Genomic DNA, 22,763 nt, shown 5'->3' with positions numbered 1-22,763 from the left:
ACTTTCTTTCTGAACGTCGCAGAGACTCGGGCATTTCACACATCGTAAAGGGGAGACAGCCACGCACCCACGCCAAATTTCAGCACGTTTCGAGCAAGCAGCGCAGAGTTATTCACCCTAAGGTGAATAGGGTTAGGGCTGAAATTAGGGTTAGGGTTAGGGTGAGGGTTGCAATTAGGGTTAGGGTTGCAGCCAGGGTTAGGGTTAGGGTTGGGGATGGAAACCCATTGGAGATTGAAGATTTTCTTGAATAACTTTTGTTCTGAAGGTCATAGAGACTTGGAAGTTGGTTCCAGCTGAACTAATGTGGGGATGCCCGATCCACTGGTACCACCCCCGAGCGTCTACGACCTCCGCAAGGGGTCAAACCACCAAATCTCAAAGAAAAAGTACGAGATATTTTTGAATAACTTTTTTTCTGAACGTCGCAGAGACTCGGGCATTTCACACATCGTAAAGGGGAGACAGCCACGCACCCACGCCAAATTTCAGCACGTTTCGAGCAAGCAGCGCAGAGTTATTCACCCTAAGGTGAATAGGGTTAGGGCTGAAATTAGGGTTAGGGTTAGGGTGAGGGTTGCAATTAGGGTTAGGGTTGCAGCCAGGGTTAGGGTTAGGGTTGGGGATGGAAACCCATTGGAGATTGAAGATTTTCTTGAATAACTTTTGTTCTGAAGGTCATAGAGACTTGGAAGTTGGTTCCAGCTGAACTAATGTGGGGATGCCCGATCCACTGGTACCACCCCCGAGCGTCTACGACCTCCGCAAGGGGTCAAACCACCAAATCTCAAAGAAAAAGTACGAGATATTTTTGAATAACTTTTTTTCTGAACGTCGCAGAGACTCGGGCATTTCACACATCGTAAAGGGGAGACAGCCACGCACCCACGCCAAATTTCAGCACGTTTCGAGCAAGCAGCGCAGAGTTATTCACCCTAAGGTCAATAGGGTTAGGGCTGAAATTAGGGTTAGGGTTAGGGTGAGGGTTGCAATTAGGGTTAGGGTTGCAGCCAGGGTTAGGGTTAGGGTTGGGGATGGAAACACATTGGAGATTGAATATTTTCTTGAATAACTTTTGTTCTGAAGGTCATAGAGACTTGGAAGTTGGTTCCAGCTGAACTAATGTGGGGATGCCCGATCCACTGGTACCACCCCCGAGCGTCTACGACCTCCGCAAGGGGTCAAACCACCAAATCTCAAAGAAAAAGTACGAGATATTTTTGAATAACTTTTTTTCTGAACGTCGCAGAGACTCGGGCATTTCACACATCATAAAGGGGAGACAGCCACGCACCCACGCCAAATTTCAGCACGTTTCGAGCAAGCAGCGCAGAGTTATTCACCCTAAGGTGAATAGGGTTAGGGCTGAAATTAGGGTTAGGGTTAGGGTGAGGGTTGCAATTAGGGTTAGGGTTGCAGCCAGGGTTAGGGTTAGGGTTGGGGATGGAAACCCATTGGAGATTGAAGATTTTCTTGAATAACTTTTGTTCTGAAGGTCATAGAGACTTGGAAGTTGGTTCCAGCTGAACTAATGTGGGGATGCCCGATCCACTGGTACCACCCCCGAGCGTCTACGACCTCCGCAAGGGGTCAAACCACCAAATCTCAAAGAAAAAGTACGAGATATTTTTGAATAACTTTCTTTCTGAACGTCGCAGAGACTCGGGCATTTCACACATCGTAAAGGGGAGACAGCCACGCACCCACGCCAAATTTCAGCACGTTTCGAGCAAGCAGCGCAGAGTTATTCACCCTAAGGTGAATAGGGTTAGGGCTGAAATTAGGGTTAGGGTTAGGGTGAGGGTTGCAATTAGGGTTAGGGTTGCAGCCAGGGTTAGGGTTAGGGTTGGGGATGGAAACCCATTGGAGATTGAAGATTTTCTTGAATAACTTTTGTTCTGAAGGTCATAGAGACTTGGAAGTTGGTTCCAGCTGAACTAATGTGGGGATGCCCGATCCACTGGTACCACCCCCGAGCGTCTACGACCTCCGCAAGGGGTCAAACCACCAAATCTCAAAGAAAAAGTACGAGATATTTTTGAATAACTTTTTTTCTGAACGTCGCAGAGACTCGGGCATTTCACACATCGTAAAGGGGAGACAGCCACGCACCCACGCCAAATTTCAGCACGTTTCGAGCAAGCAGCGCAGAGTTATTCACCCTAAGGTGAATAGGGTTAGGGCTGAAATTAGGGTTAGGGTTAGGGTGAGGGTTGCAATTAGGGTTAGGGTTGCAGCCAGGGTTAGGGTTAGGGTTGGGGATGGAAACCCATTGGAGATTGAAGATTTTCTTGAATAACTTTTGTTCTGAAGGTCATAGAGACTTGGAAGTTGGTTCCAGCTGAACTAATGTGGGGATGCCCGATCCACTGGTACCACCCCCGAGCGTCTACGACCTCCGCAAGGGGTCAAACCACCAAATCTCAAAGAAAAAGTACGAGATATTTTTGAATAACTTTTTTTCTGAACGTCGCAGAGACTCGGGCATTTCACACATCGTAAAGGGGAGACAGCCACGCACCCACGCCAAATTTCAGCACGTTTCGAGCAAGCAGCGCAGAGTTATTCACCCTAAGGTCAATAGGGTTAGGGCTGAAATTAGGGTTAGGGTTAGGGTGAGGGTTGCAATTAGGGTTAGGGTTGCAGCCAGGGTTAGGGTTAGGGTTGGGGATGGAAACACATTGGAGATTGAATATTTTCTTGAATAACTTTTGTTCTGAAGGTCATAGAGACTTGGAAGTTGGTTCCAGCTGAACTAATGTGGGGATGCCCGATCCACTGGTACCACCCCCGAGCGTCTACGACCTCCGCAAGGGGTCAAACCACCAAATCTCAAAGAAAAAGTACGAGATATTTTTGAATAACTTTTTTTCTGAACGTCGCAGAGACTCGGGCATTTCACACATCATAAAGGGGAGACAGCCACGCACCCACGCCAAATTTCAGCACGTTTCGAGCAAGCAGCGCAGAGTTATTCACCCTAAGGTGAATAGGGTTAGGGCTGAAATTAGGGTTAGGGTTAGGGTGAGGGTTGCAATTAGGGTTAGGGTTGCAGCCAGGGTTAGGGTTAGGGTTGGGGATGGAAACCCATTGGAGATTGAAGATTTTCTTGAATAACTTTTGTTCTGAAGGTCATAGAGACTTGGAAGTTGGTTCCAGCTGAACTAATGTGGGGATGCCCGATCCACTGGTACCACCCCCGAGCGTCTACGACCTCCGCAAGGGGTCAAACCACCAAATCTCAAAGAAAAAGTACGAGATATTTTTGAATAACTTTTTTTCTGAACGTCGCAGAGACTCGGGCATTTCACACATCGTAAAGGGGAGACAGCCACGCACCCACGCCAAATTTCAGCACGTTTCGAGCAAGCAGCGCAGAGTTATTCACCCTAAGGTCAATAGGGTTAGGGCTGAAATTAGGGTTAGGGTTAGGGTGAGGGTTGCAATTAGGGTTAGGGTTGCAGCCAGGGTTAGGGTTAGGGTTGGGGATGGAAACACATTGGAGATTGAATATTTTCTTGAATAACTTTTGTTCTGAAGGTCATAGAGACTTGGAAGTTGGTTCCAGCTGAACTAATGTGGGGATGCCCGATCCACTGGTACCACCCCCGAGCGTCTACGACCTCCGCAAGGGGTCAAACCACCAAATCTCAAAGAAAAAGTACGAGATATTTTTGAATAACTTTTTTTCTGAACGTCGCAGAGACTCGGGCATTTCACACATCATAAAGGGGAGACAGCCACGCACCCACGCCAAATTTCAGCACGTTTCGAGCAAGCAGCGCAGAGTTATTCACCCTAAGGTGAATAGGGTTAGGGCTGAAATTAGGGTTAGGGTTAGGGTGAGGGTTGCAATTAGGGTTAGGGTTGCAGCCAGGGTTAGGGTTAGGGTTGGGGATGGAAACCCATTTGAGATTGAAGATTTTCTTGAATAACTTTTGTTCTGAAGGTCATAGAGACTTGGAAGTTGGTTCCAGCTGAACTAATGTGGGGATGCCCGATCCACTGGTACCACCCCCGAGCGTCTACGACCTCCGCAAGGGGTCAAACCACCAAATCTCAAAGAAAAAGTACGAGATATTTTTGAATAACTTTTTTTCTGAACGTCGCAGAGACTCGGGCATTTCACACATCGTAAAGGGGAGACAGCCACGCACCCACGCCAAATTTCAGCACGTTTCGAGCAAGCAGCGCAGAGTTATTCACCCTAAGGTGAATAGGGTTAGGGCTGAAATTAGGGTTAGGGTTAGGGTGAGGGTTGCAATTAGGGTTAGGGTTGCAGCCAGGGTTAGGGTTAGGGTTGGGGATGGAAACCCATTGGAGATTGAAGATTTTCTTGAATAACTTTTGTTCTGAAGGTCATAGAGACTTGGAAGTTGGTTCCAGCTGAACTAATGTGGGGATGCCCGATCCACTGGTACCACCCCCGAGCGTCTACGACCTCCGCAAGGGGTCAAACCACCAAATCTCAAAGAAAAAGTACGAGATATTTTTGAATAACTTTTTTTCTGAACGTCGCAGAGACTCGGGCATTTCACACATCGTAAAGGGGAGACAGCCACGCACCCACGCCAAATTTCAGCACGTTTCGAGCAAGCAGCGCAGAGTTATTCACCCTAAGGTGAATAGGGTTAGGGCTGAAATTAGGGTTAGGGTTAGGGTGAGGGTTGCAATTAGGGTTAGGGTTGCAGCCAGGGTTAGGGTTAGGGTTGGGGATGGAAACCCATTGGAGATTGAAGATTTTCTTGAATAACTTTTGTTCTGAAGGTCATAGAGACTTGGAAGTTGGTTCCAGCTGAACTAATGTGGGGATGCCCGATCCACTGGTACCATCCCCGAGCGTCTACGACCTCCGCAAGGGGTCAAACCACCAAATCTCAAAGAAAAAGTACGAGATATTTTTGAATAACTTTTTTTCTGAACGTCGCAGAGACTCGGGCATTTCACACATCATAAAGGGGAGACAGCCACGCACCCACGCCAAATTTCAGCACGTTTCGAGCAAGCAGCGCAGAGTTATTCACCCTAAGGTGAATAGGGTTAGGGCTGAAATTAGGGTTAGGGTTAGGGTGAGGGTTGCAATTAGGGTTAGGGTTGCAGCCAGGGTTAGGGTTAGGGTTGGGGATGGAAACACATTGGAGATTGAATATTTTCTTGAATAACTTTTGTTCTGAAGGTCATAGAGACTTGGAAGTTGGTTCCAGCTGAACTAATGTGGGGATGCCCGATCCACTGGTACCACCCCCGAGCGTCTACGACCTCCGCAAGGGGTCAAACCACCAAATCTCAAAGAAAAAGTACGAGATATTTTTGAATAACTTTTTTTCTGAACGTCGCAGAGACTCGGGCATTTCACACATCATAAAGGGGAGACAGCCACGCACCCACGCCAAATTTCAGCACGTTTCGAGCAAGCAGCGCAGAGTTATTCACCCTAAGGTGAATAGGGTTAGGGCTGAAATTAGGGTTAGGGTTAGGGTGAGGGTTGCAATTAGGGTTAGGGTTGCAGCCAGGGTTAGGGTTAGGGTTGGGGATGGAAACCCATTTGAGATTGAAGATTTTCTTGAATAACTTTTGTTCTGAAGGTCATAGAGACTTGGAAGTTGGTTCCAGCTGAACTAATGTGGGGATGCCCGATCCACTGGTACCACCCCCGAGCGTCTACGACCTCCGCAAGGGGTCAAACCACCAAATCTCAAAGAAAAAGTACGAGATATTTTTGAATAACTTTTTTTCTGAACGTCGCAGAGACTCGGGCATTTCACACATCGTAAAGGGGAGACAGCCACGCACCCACGCCAAATTTCAGCACGTTTCGAGCAAGCAGCGCAGAGTTATTCACCCTAAGGTGAATAGGGTTAGGGCTGAAATTAGGGTTAGGGTTAGGGTGAGGGTTGCAATTAGGGTTAGGGTTGCAGCCAGGGTTAGGGTTAGGGTTGGGGATGGAAACCCATTGGAGATTGAAGATTTTCTTGAATAACTTTTGTTCTGAAGGTCATAGAGACTTGGAAGTTGGTTCCAGCTGAACTAATGTGGGGATGCCCGATCCACTGGTACCACCCCCGAGCGTCTACGACCTCCGCAAGGGGTCAAACCACCAAATCTCAAAGAAAAAGTACGAGATATTTTTGAATAACTTTTTTTCTGAACGTCGCAGAGACTCGGGCATTTCACACATCGTAAAGGGGAGACAGCCACGCACCCACGCCAAATTTCAGCACGTTTCGAGCAAGCAGCGCAGAGTTATTCACCCTAAGGTGAATAGGGTTAGGGCTGAAATTAGGGTTAGGGTTAGGGTGAGGGTTGCAATTAGGGTTAGGGTTGCAGCCAGGGTTAGGGTTAGGGTTGGGGATGGAAACCCATTGGAGATTGAAGATTTTCTTGAATAACTTTTGTTCTGAAGGTCATAGAGACTTGGAAGTTGGTTCCAGCTGAACTAATGTGGGGATGCCCGATCCACTGGTACCATCCCCGAGCGTCTACGACCTCCGCAAGGGGTCAAACCACCAAATCTCAAAGAAAAAGTACGAGATATTTTTGAATAACTTTTTTTCTGAACGTCGCAGAGACTCGGGCATTTCACACATCATAAAGGGGAGACAGCCACGCACCCACGCCAAATTTCAGCACGTTTCGAGCAAGCAGCGCAGAGTTATTCACCCTAAGGTGAATAGGGTTAGGGCTGAAATTAGGGTTAGGGTTAGGGTGAGGGTTGCAATTAGGGTTAGGGTTGCAGCCAGGGTTAGGGTTAGGGTTGGGGATGGAAACCCATTGGAGATTGAAGATTTTCTTGAATAACTTTTGTTCTGAAGGTCATAGAGACTTGGAAGTTGGTTCCAGCTGAACTAATGTGGGGATGCCCGATCCACTGGTACCACCCCCGAGCGTCTACGACCTCCGCAAGGGGTCAAACCACCAAATCTCAAAGAAAAAGTACGAGATATTTTTGAATAACTTTCTTTCTGAACGTCGCAGAGACTCGGGCATTTCACACATCGTAAAGGGGAGACAGCCACGCACCCACGCCAAATTTCAGCACGTTTCGAGCAAGCAGCGCAGAGTTATTCACCCTAAGGTGAATAGGGTTAGGGCTGAAATTAGGGTTAGGGTTAGGGTGAGGGTTGCAATTAGGGTTAGGGTTGCAGCCAGGGTTAGGGTTAGGGTTGGGGATGGAAACCCATTGGAGATTGAAGATTTTCTTGAATAACTTTTGTTCTGAAGGTCATAGAGACTTGGAAGTTGGTTCCAGCTGAACTAATGTGGGGATGCCCGATCCACTGGTACCATCCCCGAGCGTCTACGACCTCCGCAAGGGGTCAAACCACCAAATCTCAAAGAAAAAGTACGAGATATTTTTGAATAACTTTTTTTCTGAACGTCGCAGAGACTCGGGCATTTCACACATCGTAAAGGGGAGACAGCCACGCACCCACGCCAAATTTCAGCACGTTTCGAGCAAGCAGCGCAGAGTTATTCACCCTAAGGTGAATAGGGTTAGGGCTGAAATTAGGGTTAGGGTTAGGGTGAGGGTTGCAATTAGGGTTAGGGTTGCAGCCAGGGTTAGGGTTAGGGTTGGGGATGGAAACCCATTGGAGATTGAAGATTTTCTTGAATAACTTTTGTTCTGAAGGTCATAGAGACTTGGAAGTTGGTTCCAGCTGAACTAATGTGGGGATGCCCGATCCACTGGTACCATCCCCGAGCGTCTACGACCTCCGCAAGGGGTCAAACCACCAAATCTCAAAGAAAAAGTACGAGATATTTTTGAATAACTTTTTTTCTGAACGTCGCAGAGACTCGGGCATTTCACACATCGTAAAGGGGAGACAGCCACGCACCCACGCCAAATTTCAGCACGTTTCGAGCAAGCAGCGCAGAGTTATTCACCCTAAGGTCAATAGGGTTAGGGCTGAAATTAGGGTTAGGGTTAGGGTGAGGGTTGCAATTAGGGTTAGGGTTGCAGCCAGGGTTAGGGTTAGGGTTGGGGATGGAAACACATTGGAGATTGAATATTTTCTTGAATAACTTTTGTTCTGAAGGTCATAGAGACTTGGAAGTTGGTTCCAGCTGAACTAATGTGGGGATGCCCGATCCACTGGTACCACCCCCGAGCGTCTACGACCTCCGCAAGGGGTCAAACCACCAAATCTCAAAGAAAAAGTACGAGATATTTTTGAATAACTTTTTTTCTGAACGTCGCAGAGACTCGGGCATTTCACACATCATAAAGGGGAGACAGCCACGCACCCACGCCAAATTTCAGCACGTTTCGAGCAAGCAGCGCAGAGTTATTCACCCTAAGGTGAATAGGGTTAGGGCTGAAATTAGGGTTAGGGTTAGGGTGAGGGTTGCAATTAGGGTTAGGGTTGCAGCCAGGGTTAGGGTTAGGGTTGGGGATGGAAACCCATTGGAGATTGAAGATTTTCTTGAATAACTTTTGTTCTGAAGGTCATAGAGACTTGGAAGTTGGTTCCAGCTGAACTAATGTGGGGATGCCCGATCCACTGGTACCACCCCCGAGCGTCTACGACCTCCGCAAGGGGTCAAACCACCAAATCTCAAAGAAAAAGTACGAGATATTTTTGAATAACTTTTTTTCTGAACGTCGCAGAGACTCGGGCATTTCACACATCATAAAGGGGAGACAGCCACGCACCCACGCCAAATTTCAGCACGTTTCGAGCAAGCAGCGCAGAGTTATTCACCCTAAGGTGAATAGGGTTAGGGCTGAAATTAGGGTTAGGGTTAGGGTGAGGGTTGCAATTAGGGTTAGGGTTGCAGCCAGGGTTAGGGTTAGGGTTGGGGATGGAAACCCATTGGAGATTGAAGATTTTCTTGAATAACTTTTGTTCTGAAGGTCATAGAGACTTGGAAGTTGGTTCCAGCTGAACTAATGTGGGGATGCCCGATCCACTGGTACCACCCCCGAGCGTCTACGACCTCCGCAAGGGGTCAAACCACCAAATCTCAAAGAAAAAGTACGAGATATTTTTGAATAACTTTCTTTCTGAACGTCGCAGAGACTCGGGCATTTCACACATCGTAAAGGGGAGACAGCCACGCACCCACGCCAAATTTCAGCACGTTTCGAGCAAGCAGCGCAGAGTTATTCACCCTAAGGTGAATAGGGTTAGGGCTGAAATTAGGGTTAGGGTTAGGGTGAGGGTTGCAATTAGGGTTAGGGTTGCAGCCAGGGTTAGGGTTAGGGTTGGGGATGGAAACCCATTGGAGATTGAAGATTTTCTTGAATAACTTTTGTTCTGAAGGTCATAGAGACTTGGAAGTTGGTTCCAGCTGAACTAATGTGGGGATGCCCGATCCACTGGTACCATCCCCGAGCGTCTACGACCTCCGCAAGGGGTCAAACCACCAAATCTCAAAGAAAAAGTACGAGATATTTTTGAATAACTTTTTTTCTGAACGTCGCAGAGACTCGGGCATTTCACACATCGTAAAGGGGAGACAGCCACGCACCCACGCCAAATTTCAGCACGTTTCGAGCAAGCAGCGCAGAGTTATTCACCCTAAGGTGAATAGGGTTAGGGCTGAAATTAGGGTTAGGGTTAGGGTGAGGGTTGCAATTAGGGTTAGGGTTGCAGCCAGGGTTAGGGTTAGGGTTGGGGATGGAAACCCATTGGAGATTGAAGATTTTCTTGAATAACTTTTGTTCTGAAGGTCATAGAGACTTGAAAGTTGGTTCCAGCTGAACTAATGTGGGGATGCCCGATCCACTGGTACCACCCCCGAGCGTCTACGACCTCCGCAAGGGGTCAAACCACCAAATCTCAAAGAAAAAGTACGAGATATTTTTGAATAACTTTTTTTCTGAACGTCGCAGAGACTCGGGCATTTCACACATCATAAAGGGGAGACAGCCACGCACCCACGCCAAATTTCAGCATGTTTCGAGCAAGCAGCGCAGAGTTATTCACCCTAAGGTGAATAGGGTTAGGGCTGAAATTAGGGTTAGGGTTAGGGTGAGGGTTGCAATTAGGGTTAGGGTTGCAGCCAGGGTTAGGGTTAGGGTTGGGGATGGAAACCCATTGGAGATTGAAGATTTTCTTGAATAACTTTTGTTCTGAAGGTCATAGAGACTTGGAAGTTGGTTCCAGCTGAACTAATGTGGGGATGCCCGATCCACTGGTACCACCCCCGAGCGTCTACGACCTCCGCAAGGGGTCAAACCACCAAATCTCAAAGAAAAAGTACGAGATATTTTTGAATAACTTTTTTTCTGAACGTCGCAGAGACTCGGGCATTTCACACATCGTAAAGGGGAGACAGCCACGCACCCACGCCAAATTTCAGCACGTTTCGAGCAAGCAGCGCAGAGTTATTCACCCTAAGGTGAATAGGGTTAGGGCTGAAATTAGGGTTAGGGTTAGGGTGAGGGTTGCAATTAGGGTTAGGGTTGCAGCCAGGGTTAGGGTTAGGGTTGGGGATGGAAACCCATTGGAGATTGAAGATTTTCTTGAATAACTTTTGTTCTGAAGGTCATAGAGACTTGAAAGTTGGTTCCAGCTGAACTAATGTGGGGATGCCCGATCCACTGGTACCACCCCCGAGCGTCTACGACCTCCGCAAGGGGTCAAACCACCAAATCTCAAAGAAAAAGTACGAGATATTTTTGAATAACTTTTTTTCTGAACGTCGCAGAGACTCGGGCATTTCACACATCATAAAGGGGAGACAGCCACGCACCCACGCCAAATTTCAGCACGTTTCGAGCAAGCAGCGCAGAGTTATTCACCCTAAGGTGAATAGGGTTAGGGCTGAAATTAGGGTTAGGGTTAGGGTGAGGGTTGCAATTAGGGTTAGGGTTGCAGCCAGGGTTAGGGTTAGGGTTGGGGATGGAAACCCATTGGAGATTGAAGATTTTCTTGAATAACTTTTGTTCTGAAGGTCATAGAGACTTGGAAGTTGGTTCCAGCTGAACTAATGTGGGGATGCCCGATCCACTGGTACCACCCCCGAGCGTCTACGACCTCCGCAAGGGGTCAAACCACCAAATCTCAAAGAAAAAGTACGAGATATTTTTGAATAACTTTTTTTCTGAACGTCGCAGAGACTCGGGCATTTCACACATCGTAAAGGGGAGACAGCCACGCACCCACGCCAAATTTCAGCACGTTTCGAGCAAGCAGCGCAGAGTTATTCACCCTAAGGTCAATAGGGTTAGGGCTGAAATTAGGGTTAGGGTTAGGGTGAGGGTTGCAATTAGGGTTAGGGTTGCAGCCAGGGTTAGGGTTAGGGTTGGGGATGGAAACACATTGGAGATTGAATATTTTCTTGAATAACTTTTGTTCTGAAGGTCATAGAGACTTGGAAGTTGGTTCCAGCTGAACTAATGTGGGGATGCCCGATCCACTGGTACCACCCCCGAGCGTCTACGACCTCCGCAAGGGGTCAAACCACCAAATCTCAAAGAAAAAGTACGAGATATTTTTGAATAACTTTTTTTCTGAACGTCGCAGAGACTCGGGCATTTCACACATCATAAAGGGGAGACAGCCACGCACCCACGCCAAATTTCAGCACGTTTCGAGCAAGCAGCGCAGAGTTATTCACCCTAAGGTGAATAGGGTTAGGGCTGAAATTAGGGTTAGGGTTAGGGTGAGGGTTGCAATTAGGGTTAGGGTTGCAGCCAGGGTTAGGGTTAGGGTTGGGGATGGAAACCCATTGGAGATTGAAGATTTTCTTGAATAACTTTTGTTCTGAAGGTCATAGAGACTTGGAAGTTGGTTCCAGCTGAACTAATGTGGGGATGCCCGATCCACTGGTACCACCCCCGAGCGTCTACGACCTCCGCAAGGGGTCAAACCACCAAATCTCAAAGAAAAAGTACGAGATATTTTTGAATAACTTTCTTTCTGAACGTCGCAGAGACTCGGGCATTTCACACATCGTAAAGGGGAGACAGCCACGCACCCACGCCAAATTTCAGCACGTTTTGAGCAAGCAGCGCAGAGTTATTCACCCTAAGGTGAATAGGGTTAGGGCTGAAATTAGGGTTAGGGTTAGGGTGAGGGTTGCAATTAGGGTTAGGGTTGCAGCCAGGGTTAGGGTTAGGGTTGGGGATGGAAACCCATTGGAGATTGAAGATTTTCTTGAATAACTTTTGTTCTGAAGGTCATAGAGACTTGGAAGTTGGTTCCAGCTGAACTAATGTGGGGATGCCCGATCCACTGGTACCATCCCCGAGCGTCTACGACCTCCGCAAGGGGTCAAACCACCAAATCTCAAAGAAAAAGTACGAGATATTTTTGAATAACTTTTTTTCTGAACGTCGCAGAGACTCGGGCATTTCACACATCGTAAAGGGGAGACAGCCACGCACCCACGCCAAATTTCAGCACGTTTCGAGCAAGCAGCGCAGAGTTATTCACCCTAAGGTGAATAGGGTTAGGGCTGAAATTAGGGTTAGGGTTAGGGTGAGGGTTGCAATTAGGGTTAGGGTTGCAGCCAGGGTTAGGGTTAGGGTTGGGGATGGAAACCCATTGGAGATTGAAGATTTTCTTGAATAACTTTTGTTCTGAAGGTCATAGAGACTTGAAAGTTGGTTCCAGCTGAACTAATGTGGGGATGCCCGATCCACTGGTACCACCCCCGAGCGTCTACGACCTCCGCAAGGGGTCAAACCACCAAATCTCAAAGAAAAAGTACGAGATATTTTTGAATAACTTTTTTTCTGAACGTCGCAGAGACTCGGGCATTTCACACATCGTAAAGGGGAGACAGCCACGCACCCACGCCAAATTTCAGCACGTTTCGAGCAAGCAGCGCAGAGTTATTCACCCTAAGGTGAATAGGGTTAGGGCTGAAATTAGGGTTAGGGTTAGGGTGAGGGTTGCAATTAGGGTTAGGGTTGCAGCCAGGGTTAGGGTTAGGGTTGGGGATGGAAACCCATTGGAGATTGAAGATTTTCTTGAATAACTTTTGTTCTGAAGGTCATAGAGACTTGAAAGTTGGTTCCAGCTGAACTAATGTGGGGATGCCCGATCCACTGGTACCACCCCCGAGCGTCTACGACCTCCGCAAGGGGTCAAACCACCAAATCTCAAAGAAAAAGTACGAGATATTTTTGAATAACTTTTTTTCTGAACGTCGCAGAGACTCGGGCATTTCACACATCATAAAGGGGAGACAGCCACGCACCCACGCCAAATTTCAGCATGTTTCGAGCAAGCAGCGCAGAGTTATTCACCCTAAGGTGAATAGGGTTAGGGCTGAAATTAGGGTTAGGGTTAGGGTGAGGGTTGCAATTAGGGTTAGGGTTGCAGCCAGGGTTAGGGTTAGGGTTGGGGATGGAAACCCATTGGAGATTGAAGATTTTCTTGAATAACTTTTGTTCTGAAGGTCATAGAGACTTGGAAGTTGGTTCCAGCTGAACTAATGTGGGGATGCCCGATCCACTGGTACCACCCCCGAGCGTCTACGACCTCCGCAAGGGGTCAAACCACCAAATCTCAAAGAAAAAGTACGAGATATTTTTGAATAACTTTTTTTCTGAACGTCGCAGAGACTCGGGCATTTCACACATCGTAAAGGGGAGACAGCCACGCACCCACGCCAAATTTCAGCACGTTTCGAGCAAGCAGCGCAGAGTTATTCACCCTAAGGTGAATAGGGTTAGGGCTGAAATTAGGGTTAGGGTTAGGGTGAGGGTTGCAATTAGGGTTAGGGTTGCAGCCAGGGTTAGGGTTAGGGTTGGGGATGGAAACCCATTGGAGATTGAATATTTTCTTGAATAACTTTTGTTCTGAAGGTCATAGAGACTTGGAAGTTGGTTCCAGCTGAACTAATGTGGGGATGCCCGATCCACTGGTACCACCCCCGAGCGTCTACGACCTCCGCAAGGGGTCAAACCACCAAATCTCAAAGAAAAAGTACGAGATATTTTTGAATAACTTTTTTTCTGAACGTCGCAGAGACTCGGGCATTTCACACATCGTAAAGGGGAGACAGCCACGCACCCACGCCAAATTTCAGCACGTTTCGAGCAAGCAGCGCAGAGTTATTCACCCTAAGGTGAATAGGGTTAGGGCTGAAATTAGGGTTAGGGTTAGGGTGAGGGTTGCAATTAGGGTTAGGGTTGCAGCCAGGGTTAGGGTTAGGGTTGGGGATGGAAACCCATTGGAGATTGAAGATTTTCTTGAATAACTTTTGTTCTGAAGGTCATAGAGACTTGGAAGTTGGTTCCAGCTGAACTAATGTGGGGATGCCCGATCCACTGGTACCACCCCCGAGCGTCTACGACCTCCGCAAGGGGTCAAACCACCAAATCTCAAAGAAAAAGTACGAGATATTTTTGAATAACTTTTTTTCTGAACGTCGCAGAGACTCGGGCATTTCACACATCGTAAAGGGGAGACAGCCACGCACCCACGCCAAATTTCAGCACGTTTCGAGCAAGCAGCGCAGAGTTATTCACCCTAAGGTCAATAGGGTTAGGGCTGAAATTAGGGTTAGGGTTAGGGTGAGGGTTGCAATTAGGGTTAGGGTTGCAGCCAGGGTTAGGGTTAGGGTTGGGGATGGAAACCCATTGGAGATTGAAGATTTTCTTGAATAACTTTTGTTCTGAAGGTCATAGAGACTTGGAAGTTGGTTCCAGCTGAACTAATGTGGGGATGCCCGATCCACTGGTACCACCCCCGAGCGTCTACAACCTCCGCAAGGGGTCAAACCACCAAATCTCAAAGAAAAAGTACGAGATATTTTTGAATAACTTTTTTTCTGAACGTCGCAGAGACTCGGGCATTTCACACATCGTAAAGGGGAGACAGCCACGCACCCACGCCAAATTTCAGCATGTTTCGAGCAAGCAGCGCAGAGTTATTCACCCTAAGGTGAATAGGGTTAGGGCTGAAATTAGGGTTAGGGTTAGGGTGAGGGTTGCAATTAGGGTTAGGGTTGCAGCCAGGGTTAGGGTTAGGGTTGGGGATGGAAACCCATTGGAGATTGAAGATTTTCTTGAATAACTTTTGTTCTGAAGGTCATAGAGACTTGGAAGTTGGTTCCAGCTGAACTAATGTGGGGATGCCCGATCCACTGGTACCACCCCCGAGCGTCTACGACCTCCGCAAGGGGTCAAACCACCAAATCTCAAAGAAAAAGTACGAGATATTTTTGAATAACTTTTTTTCTGAACGTCGCAGAGACTCGGGCATTTCACACATCGTAAAGGGGAGACAGCCACGCACCCACGCCAAATTTCAGCACGTTTCGAGCAAGCAGCGCAGAGTTATTCACCCTAAGGTGAATAGGGTTAGGGCTGAAATTAGGGTTAGGGTTAGGGTGAGGGTTGCAATTAGGGTTAGGGTTGCAGCCAGGGTTAGGGTTAGGGTTGGGGATGGAAACCCATTGGAGATTGAAGATTTTCTTGAATAACTTTTGTTCTGAAGGTCATAGAGACTTGGAAGTTGGTTCCAGCTGAACTAATGTGGGGATGCCCGATCCACTGGTACCACCCCCGAGCGTCTACGACCTCCGCAAGGGGTCAAACCACCAAATCTCAAAGAAAAAGTACGAGATATTTTTGAATAACTTTTTTTCTGAACGTCGCAGAGACTCGGGCATTTCACACATCGTAAAGGGGAGACAGCCACGCACCCACGCCAAATTTCAGCACGTTTCGAGCAAGCAGCGCAGAGTTATTCACCCTAAGGTGAATAGGGTTAGGGCTGAAATTAGGGTTAGGGTTAGGGTGAGGGTTGCAATTAGGGTTAGGGTTGCAGCCAGGGTTAGGGTTAGGGTTGGGGATGGAAACCCATTGGAGATTGAAGATTTTCTTGAATAACTTTTGTTCTGAAGGTCATAGAGACTTGGAAGTTGGTTCCAGCTGAACTAATGTGGGGATGCCCGATCCACTGGTACCACCCCCGAGCGTCTACGACCTCCGCAAGGGGTCAAACCACCAAATCTCAAAGAAAAAGTACGAGATATTTTTGAATAACTTTTTTTCTGAACGTCGCAGAGACTCGGGCATTTCACACATCGTAAAGGGGAGACAGCCACGCACCCACGCCAAATTTCAGCACGTTTCGAGCAAGCAGCGCAGAGTTATTCACCCTAAGGTCAATAGGGTTAGGGCTGAAATTAGGGTTAGGGTTAGGGTGAGGGTTGCAATTAGGGTTAGGGTTGCAGCCAGGGTTAGGGTTAGGGTTGGGGATGGAAACCCATTGGAGATTGAAGATTTTCTTGAATAACTTTTGTTCTGAAGGTCATAGAGACTTGGAAGTTGGTTCCAGCTGAACTAATGTGGGGATGCCCGATCCACTGGTACCACCCCCGAGCGTCTACAACCTCCGCAAGGGGTCAAACCACCAAATCTCAAAGAAAAAGTACGAGATATTTTTGAATAACTTTTTTTCTGAACGTCGCAGAGACTCGGGCATTTCACACATCGTAAAGGGGAGACAGCCACGCACCCACGCCAAATTTCAGCATGTTTCGAGCAAGCAGCGCAGAGTTATTCACCCTAAGGTGAATAGGGTTAGGGCTGAAATTAGGGTTAGGGTTAGGGTGAGGGTTGCAATTAGGGTTAGGGTTGCAGCCAGGGTTAGGGTTAGGGTTGGGGATGGAAACCCATTGGAGATTGAAGATTTTCTTGAATAACTTTTGTTCTGAAGGTCATAGAGACTTGGAAGTTGGTTCCAGCTGAACTAATGTGGGGATGCCCGATCCACTGGTACCACCCCCGAGCGTCTACGACCTCCGCAAGGGGTCAAACCACCAAATCTCAAAGAAAAAGTACGAGATATTTTTGAATAACTTTTTTTCTGAACGTCGCAGAGACTCGGGCATTTCACACATCGTAAAGGGGAGACAGCCACGCACCCACGCCAAATTTCAGCACGTTTCGAGCAAGCAGCGCAGAGTTATTCACCCTAAGGTGAATAGGGTTAGGGCTGAAATTAGGGTTAGGGTTAGGGTGAGGGTTGCAATTAGGGTTAGGGTTGCAGCCAGGGTTAGGGTTAGGGTTGGGGATGGAAACCCATTGGAGATTGAAGATTTTCTTGAATAACTTTTGTTCTGAAGGTCATAGAGACTTGGAAGTTGGTTCCAGCTGAACTAATGTGGGGATGCCCGATCCACTGGTACCACCCCCGAGCGTCTACGACCTCCGCAAGGGGTCAAACCACCAAATCTCAAAGAAAAAGTACGAGATATTTTTGAATAACTTTTTTTCTGAACGTCGCAGAGACTCGGGCATTTCACACATCGTAAAGGGGAGACAGCCACGCACCCACGCCAAATTTCAGCACGTTTCGAGCAAGCAGCGCAGAGTTATTCACCCTAAGGTGAATAGGGTTAGGGCTGAAATTAGGGTTAGGGTTAGGGTGAGGGTTGCAATTAGGGTTAGGGTTGCAGCCAGGGTTAGGGTTAGGGTTGGGGATGGAAACCCATTGGAGATTGAATATTTTCTTGAATAACTTTTGTTCTGAAGGTCATAGAGACTTGGAAGTTGGTTCCAGCTGAACTAATGTGGGGATGCCCGATCCACTGGTACCACCCCCGAGCGTCTACGACCTCCGCAAGGGGTCAAACCACCAAATCTCAAAGAAAAAGTACGAGATATTTTTGAATAACTTTTTTTCTGAACGTCGCAGAGACTCGGGCATTTCACACATCGTAAAGGGGAGACAGCCACGCACCCACGCCAAATTTCAGCACGTTTCGAGCAAGCAGCGCAGAGTTATTCACCCTAAGGTGAATAGGGTTAGGGCTGAAATTAGGGTTAGGGTTAGGGTGAGGGTTGCAATTAGGGTTAGGGTTGCAGCCAGGGTTAGGGTTAGGGTTGGGGATGGAAACCCATTGGAGATTGAAGATTTTCTTGAATAACTTTTGTTCTGAAGGTCATAGAGACTTGGAAGTTGGTTCCAGCTGAACTAATGTGGGGATGCCCGATCCACTGGTACCACCCCCGAGCGTCTACGACCTCCGCAAGGGGTCAAACCACCAAATCTCAAAGAAAAAGTACGAGATATTTTTGAATAACTTTTTTTCTGAACGTCGCAGAGACTCGGGCATTTCACACATCGTAAAGGGGAGACAGCCACGCACCCACGCCAAATTTCAGCACGTTTCGAGCAAGCAGCGCAGAGTTATTCACCCTAAGGTCAATAGGGTTAGGGCTGAAATTAGGGTTAGGGTTAGGGTGAGGGTTGCAATTAGGGTTAGGGTTGCAGCCAGGGTTAGGGTTAGGGTTGGGGGTGGAAACCCATTGGAGATTGAAGATTTTCTTGAATAACTTTTGTTCTGAAGGTCATAGAGACTTGGAAGTTGGTTCCAGCTGAACTAATGTGGGGATGCCCGATCCACTGGTACCACCCCCGAGCGTCTACGACCTCCGCAAGGGGTCAAACCACCAAATCTCAAAGAAAAAGTACGAGATATTTTTGAATAACTTTTTTTCTGAACGTCGCAGAGACTCGGGCATTTCACACATCGTAAAGGGGAGACAGCCACGCACCCACGCCAAATTTCAGCACGTTTCGAGCAAGCAGCGCAGAGTTATTCACCCTAAGGTCAATAGGGTTAGGGCTGAAATTAGGGTTAGGGTTAGGGTGAGGGTTGCAATTAGGGTTAGGGTTGCAGCCAGGGTTAGGGTTAGGGTTGGGGATGGAAACCCATTGGAGATTGAAGATTTTCTTGAATAACTTTTGTTCTGAAGGTCATAGAGACTTGGAAGTTGGTTCCAGCTGAACTAATGTGGGGATGCCCGATCCACTGGTACCACCCCCGAGCGTCTACGACCTCCGCAAGGGGTCAAACCACCAAATCTCAAAGAAAAAGTACGAGATATTTTTGAATAACTTTTTTTCTGAACGTCGCAGAGACTCGGGCATTTCACACATCGTAAAGGGGAGACAGCCACGCACCCACGCCAAATTTCAGCACGTTTCGAGCAAGCAGCGCAGAGTTATTCACCCTAAGGTGAATAGGGTTAGGGCTGAAATTAGGGTTAGGGTTAGGGTGAGGGTTGCAATTAGGGTTAGGGTTGCAGCCAGGGTTAGGGTTAGGGTTGGGGATGGAAACCCATTGGAGATTGAAGATTTTCTTGAATAACTTTTGTTCTGAAGGTCATAGAGACTTGGAAGTTGGTTCCAGCTGAACTAATGTGGGGATGCCTGATCCACTGGTACCACCCCCGAGCGTCTACGACCTCCGCAAGGGGTCAAACCACCAAATCTCAAAGAAAAAGTACGAGATATTTTTGAATAACTTTTTTTCTGAACGTCGCAGAGACTCGGGCATTTCACACATCGTAAAGGGGAGACAGCCACGCACCCACGCCAAATTTCAGCACGTTTCGAGCAAGCAGCGCAGAGTTATTCACCCTAAGGTGAATAGGGTTAGGGCTGAAATTAGGGTTAGGGTTAGGGTGAGGGTTGCAATTAGGGTTAGGGTTGCAGCCAGGGTTAGGGTTAGGGTTGGGGATGGAAACCCATTGGAGATTGAAGATTTTCTTGAATAACTTTTGTTCTGAAGGTCATAGAGACTTGGAAGTTGGTTCCAGCTGAACTAATGTGGGGATGCCCGATCCACTGGTACCACCCCCGAGCATCTACGACCTCCGCAAGGGGTCAAACCACCAAATCTCAAAGAAAAAGTACGAGATATTTTTGAATAACTTTCTTTCTGAACGTCGCAGAGACTCGGGCATTTCACACATCGTAAAGGGGAGACAGCCACGCACCCACGCCAAATTTCAGCACGTTTCGAGCAAGCAGCGCAGAGTTATTCACCCTAAGGTGAATAGGGTTAGGGCTGAAATTAGGGTTAGGGTTAGGGTGAGGGTTGCAATTAGGGTTAGGGTTGCAGCCAGGGTTAGGGTTAGGGTTGGGGATGGAAACCCATTGGAGATTGAAGATTTTCTTGAATAACTTTTGTTCTGAAGGTCATAGAGACTTGGAAGTTGGTTCCAGCTGAACTAATGTGGGGATGCCCGATCCACTGGTACCACCCCCGAGCGTCTACGACCTCCGCAAGGGGTCAAACCACCAAATCTCAAAGAAAAAGTACGAGATATTTTTGAATAACTTTTTTTCTGAACGTCGCAGAGACTCGGGCATTTCACACATCGTAAAGGGGAGACAGCCACGCACCCACGCCAAATTTCAGCACGTTTCGAGCAAGCAGCGCAGAGTTATTCACCCTAAGGTGAATAGGGTTAGGGCTGAAATTAGGGTTAGGGTTAGGGTGAGGGTTGCAATTAGGGTTAGGGTTGCAGCCAGGGTTAGGGTTAGGGTTGGGGATGGAAACCCATTGGAGATTGAAGATTTTCTTGAATAACTTTTGTTCTGAAGGTCATAGAGACTTGGAAGTTGGTTCCAGCTGAACTAATGTGGGGATGCCTGATCCACTGGTACCACCCCCGAGCGTCTACGACCTCCGCAAGGGGTCAAACCACCAAATCTCAAAGAAAAAGTACGAGATATTTTTGAATAACTTTTTTTCTGAACGTCGCAGAGACTCGGGCATTTCACACATCGTAAAGGGGAGACAGCCACGCACCCACGCCAAATTTCAGCACGTTTCGAGCAAGCAGCGCAGAGTTATTCACCCTAAGGTGAATAGGGTTAGGGCTGAAATTAGGGTTAGGGTTAGGGTGAGGGTTGCAATTAGGGTTAGGGTTGCAGCCAGGGTTAGGGTTAGGGTTGGGGATGGAAACCCATTGGAGATTGAAGATTTTCTTGAATAACTTTTGTTCTGAAGGTCATAGAGACTTGGAAGTTGGTTCCAGCTGAACTAATGTGGGGATGCCCGATCCACTGGTACCACCCCCGAGCATCTACGACCTCCGCAAGGGGTCAAACCACCAAATCTCAAAGAAAAAGTACGAGATATTTTTGAATAACTTTCTTTCTGAACGTCGCAGAGACTCGGGCATTTCACACATCGTAAAGGGGAGACAGCCACGCACCCACGCCAAATTTCAGCACGTTTCGAGCAAGCAGCGCAGAGTTATTCACCCTAAGGTGAATAGGGTTAGGGCTGAAATTAGGGTTAGGGTTAGGGTGAGGGTTGCAATTAGGGTTAGGGTTGCAGCCAGGGTTAGGGTTAGGGTTGGGGATGGAAACCCATTGGAGATTGAAGATTTTCTTGAATAACTTTTGTTCTGAAGGTCATAGAGACTTGGAAGTTGGTTCCAGCTGAACTAATGTGGGGATGCCCGATCCACTGGTACCACCCCCGAGCGTCTACGACCTCCGCAAGGGGTCAAACCACCAAATCTCAAAGAAAAAGTACGAGATATTTTTGAATAACTTTTTTTCTGAACGTCGCAGAGACTCGGGCATTTCACACATCGTAAAGGGGAGACAGCCACGCACCCACGCCAAATTTCAGCACGTTTCGAGCAAGCAGCGCAGAGTTATTCACCCTAAGGTGAATAGGGTTAGGGCTGAAATTAGGGTTAGGGTTAGGGTGAGGGTTGCAATTAGGGTTAGGGTTGCAGCCAGGGTTAGGGTTAGGGTTGGGGATGGAAACCCATTGGAGATTGAAGATTTTCTTGAATAACTTTTGTTCTGAAGGTCATAGAGACTTGGAAGTTGGTTCCAGCTGAACTAATGTGGGGATGCCCGATCCACTGGTACCACCCCCGAGCGTCTACGACCTCCGCAAGGGGTCAAACCACCAAATCTCAAAGAAAAAGTACGAGATATTTTTGAATAACTTTTTTTCTGAACGTCGCAGAGACTCGGGCATTTCACACATCGTAAAGGGGAGACAGCCACGCACCCACGCCAAATTTCAGCACGTTTCGAGCAAGCAGCGCAGAGTTATTCACCCTAAGGTGAATAGGGTTAGGGCTGAAATTAGGGTTAGGGTTAGGGTGAGGGTTGCAATTAGGGTTAGGGTTGCAGCCAGGGTTAGGGTTAGGGTTGGGGATGGAAACCCATTGGAGATTGAAGATTTTCTTGAATAACTTTTGTTCTGAAGGTCATAGAGACTTGGAAGTTGGTTCCAGCTGAACTAATGTGGGGATGCCCGATCCACTGGTACCACCCCCGAGCGTCTACGACCTCCGCAAGGGGTCAAACCACCAAATCTCAAAGAAAAAGTACGAGATATTTTTGAATAACTTTTTTTCTGAACGTCGCAGAGACTCGGGCATTTCACACATCGTAAAGGGGAGACAGCCACGCACCCACGCCAAATTTCAGCACGTTTCGAGCAAGCAGCGCAGAGTTATTCACCCTAAGGTGAATAGGGTTAGGGCTGAAATTAGGGTTAGAGTTAGGGTGAGGGTTGCAATTAGGGTTAGGGTTGCAGCCAGGGTTAGGGTTAGGGTTGGGGATGGAAACCCATTGGAGATTGAAGATTTTCTTGAATAACTTTTGTTCTGAAGGTCATAGAGACTTGGAAGTTGGTTCCAGCTGAACTAATGTGGGGTTGCCCGATCCACTGGTACCACCCCCGAGCATCTACGACCTCCGCAAGGGGTCAAACCACCAAATCTCAAAGAAAAAGTACGAGATATTTTTGAATAACTTTCTTTCTGAACGTCGCAGAGACTCTGGCATTTCACACATCGTAAAGGGGAGACAGCCACGCACCCACGCCAAATTTCAGCACGTTTCGAGCAAGCAGCGCAGAGTTATTCACCCTAAAGTGAATAGGGTTAGGGCTGAAATTAGGGTTAGGGTTAGGGTGAGGGTTGCAATTAGGGTTAGGGTTGCAGCCAGGGTTAGGGTTAGGGTTGGGGATGGAAACCCATTGGAGATTGAAGATTTTCTTGAATAACTTTTGTTCTGAAG

Source organism: Paralichthys olivaceus, chromosome 21 (assembly GCF_024713975.1).
Source record: "Paralichthys olivaceus isolate ysfri-2021 chromosome 21, ASM2471397v2, whole genome shotgun sequence".
Taxonomy (NCBI): domain Eukaryota; kingdom Metazoa; phylum Chordata; class Actinopteri; order Pleuronectiformes; family Paralichthyidae; genus Paralichthys; species Paralichthys olivaceus.
This window is presented reverse-complemented; position numbering follows the sequence as displayed.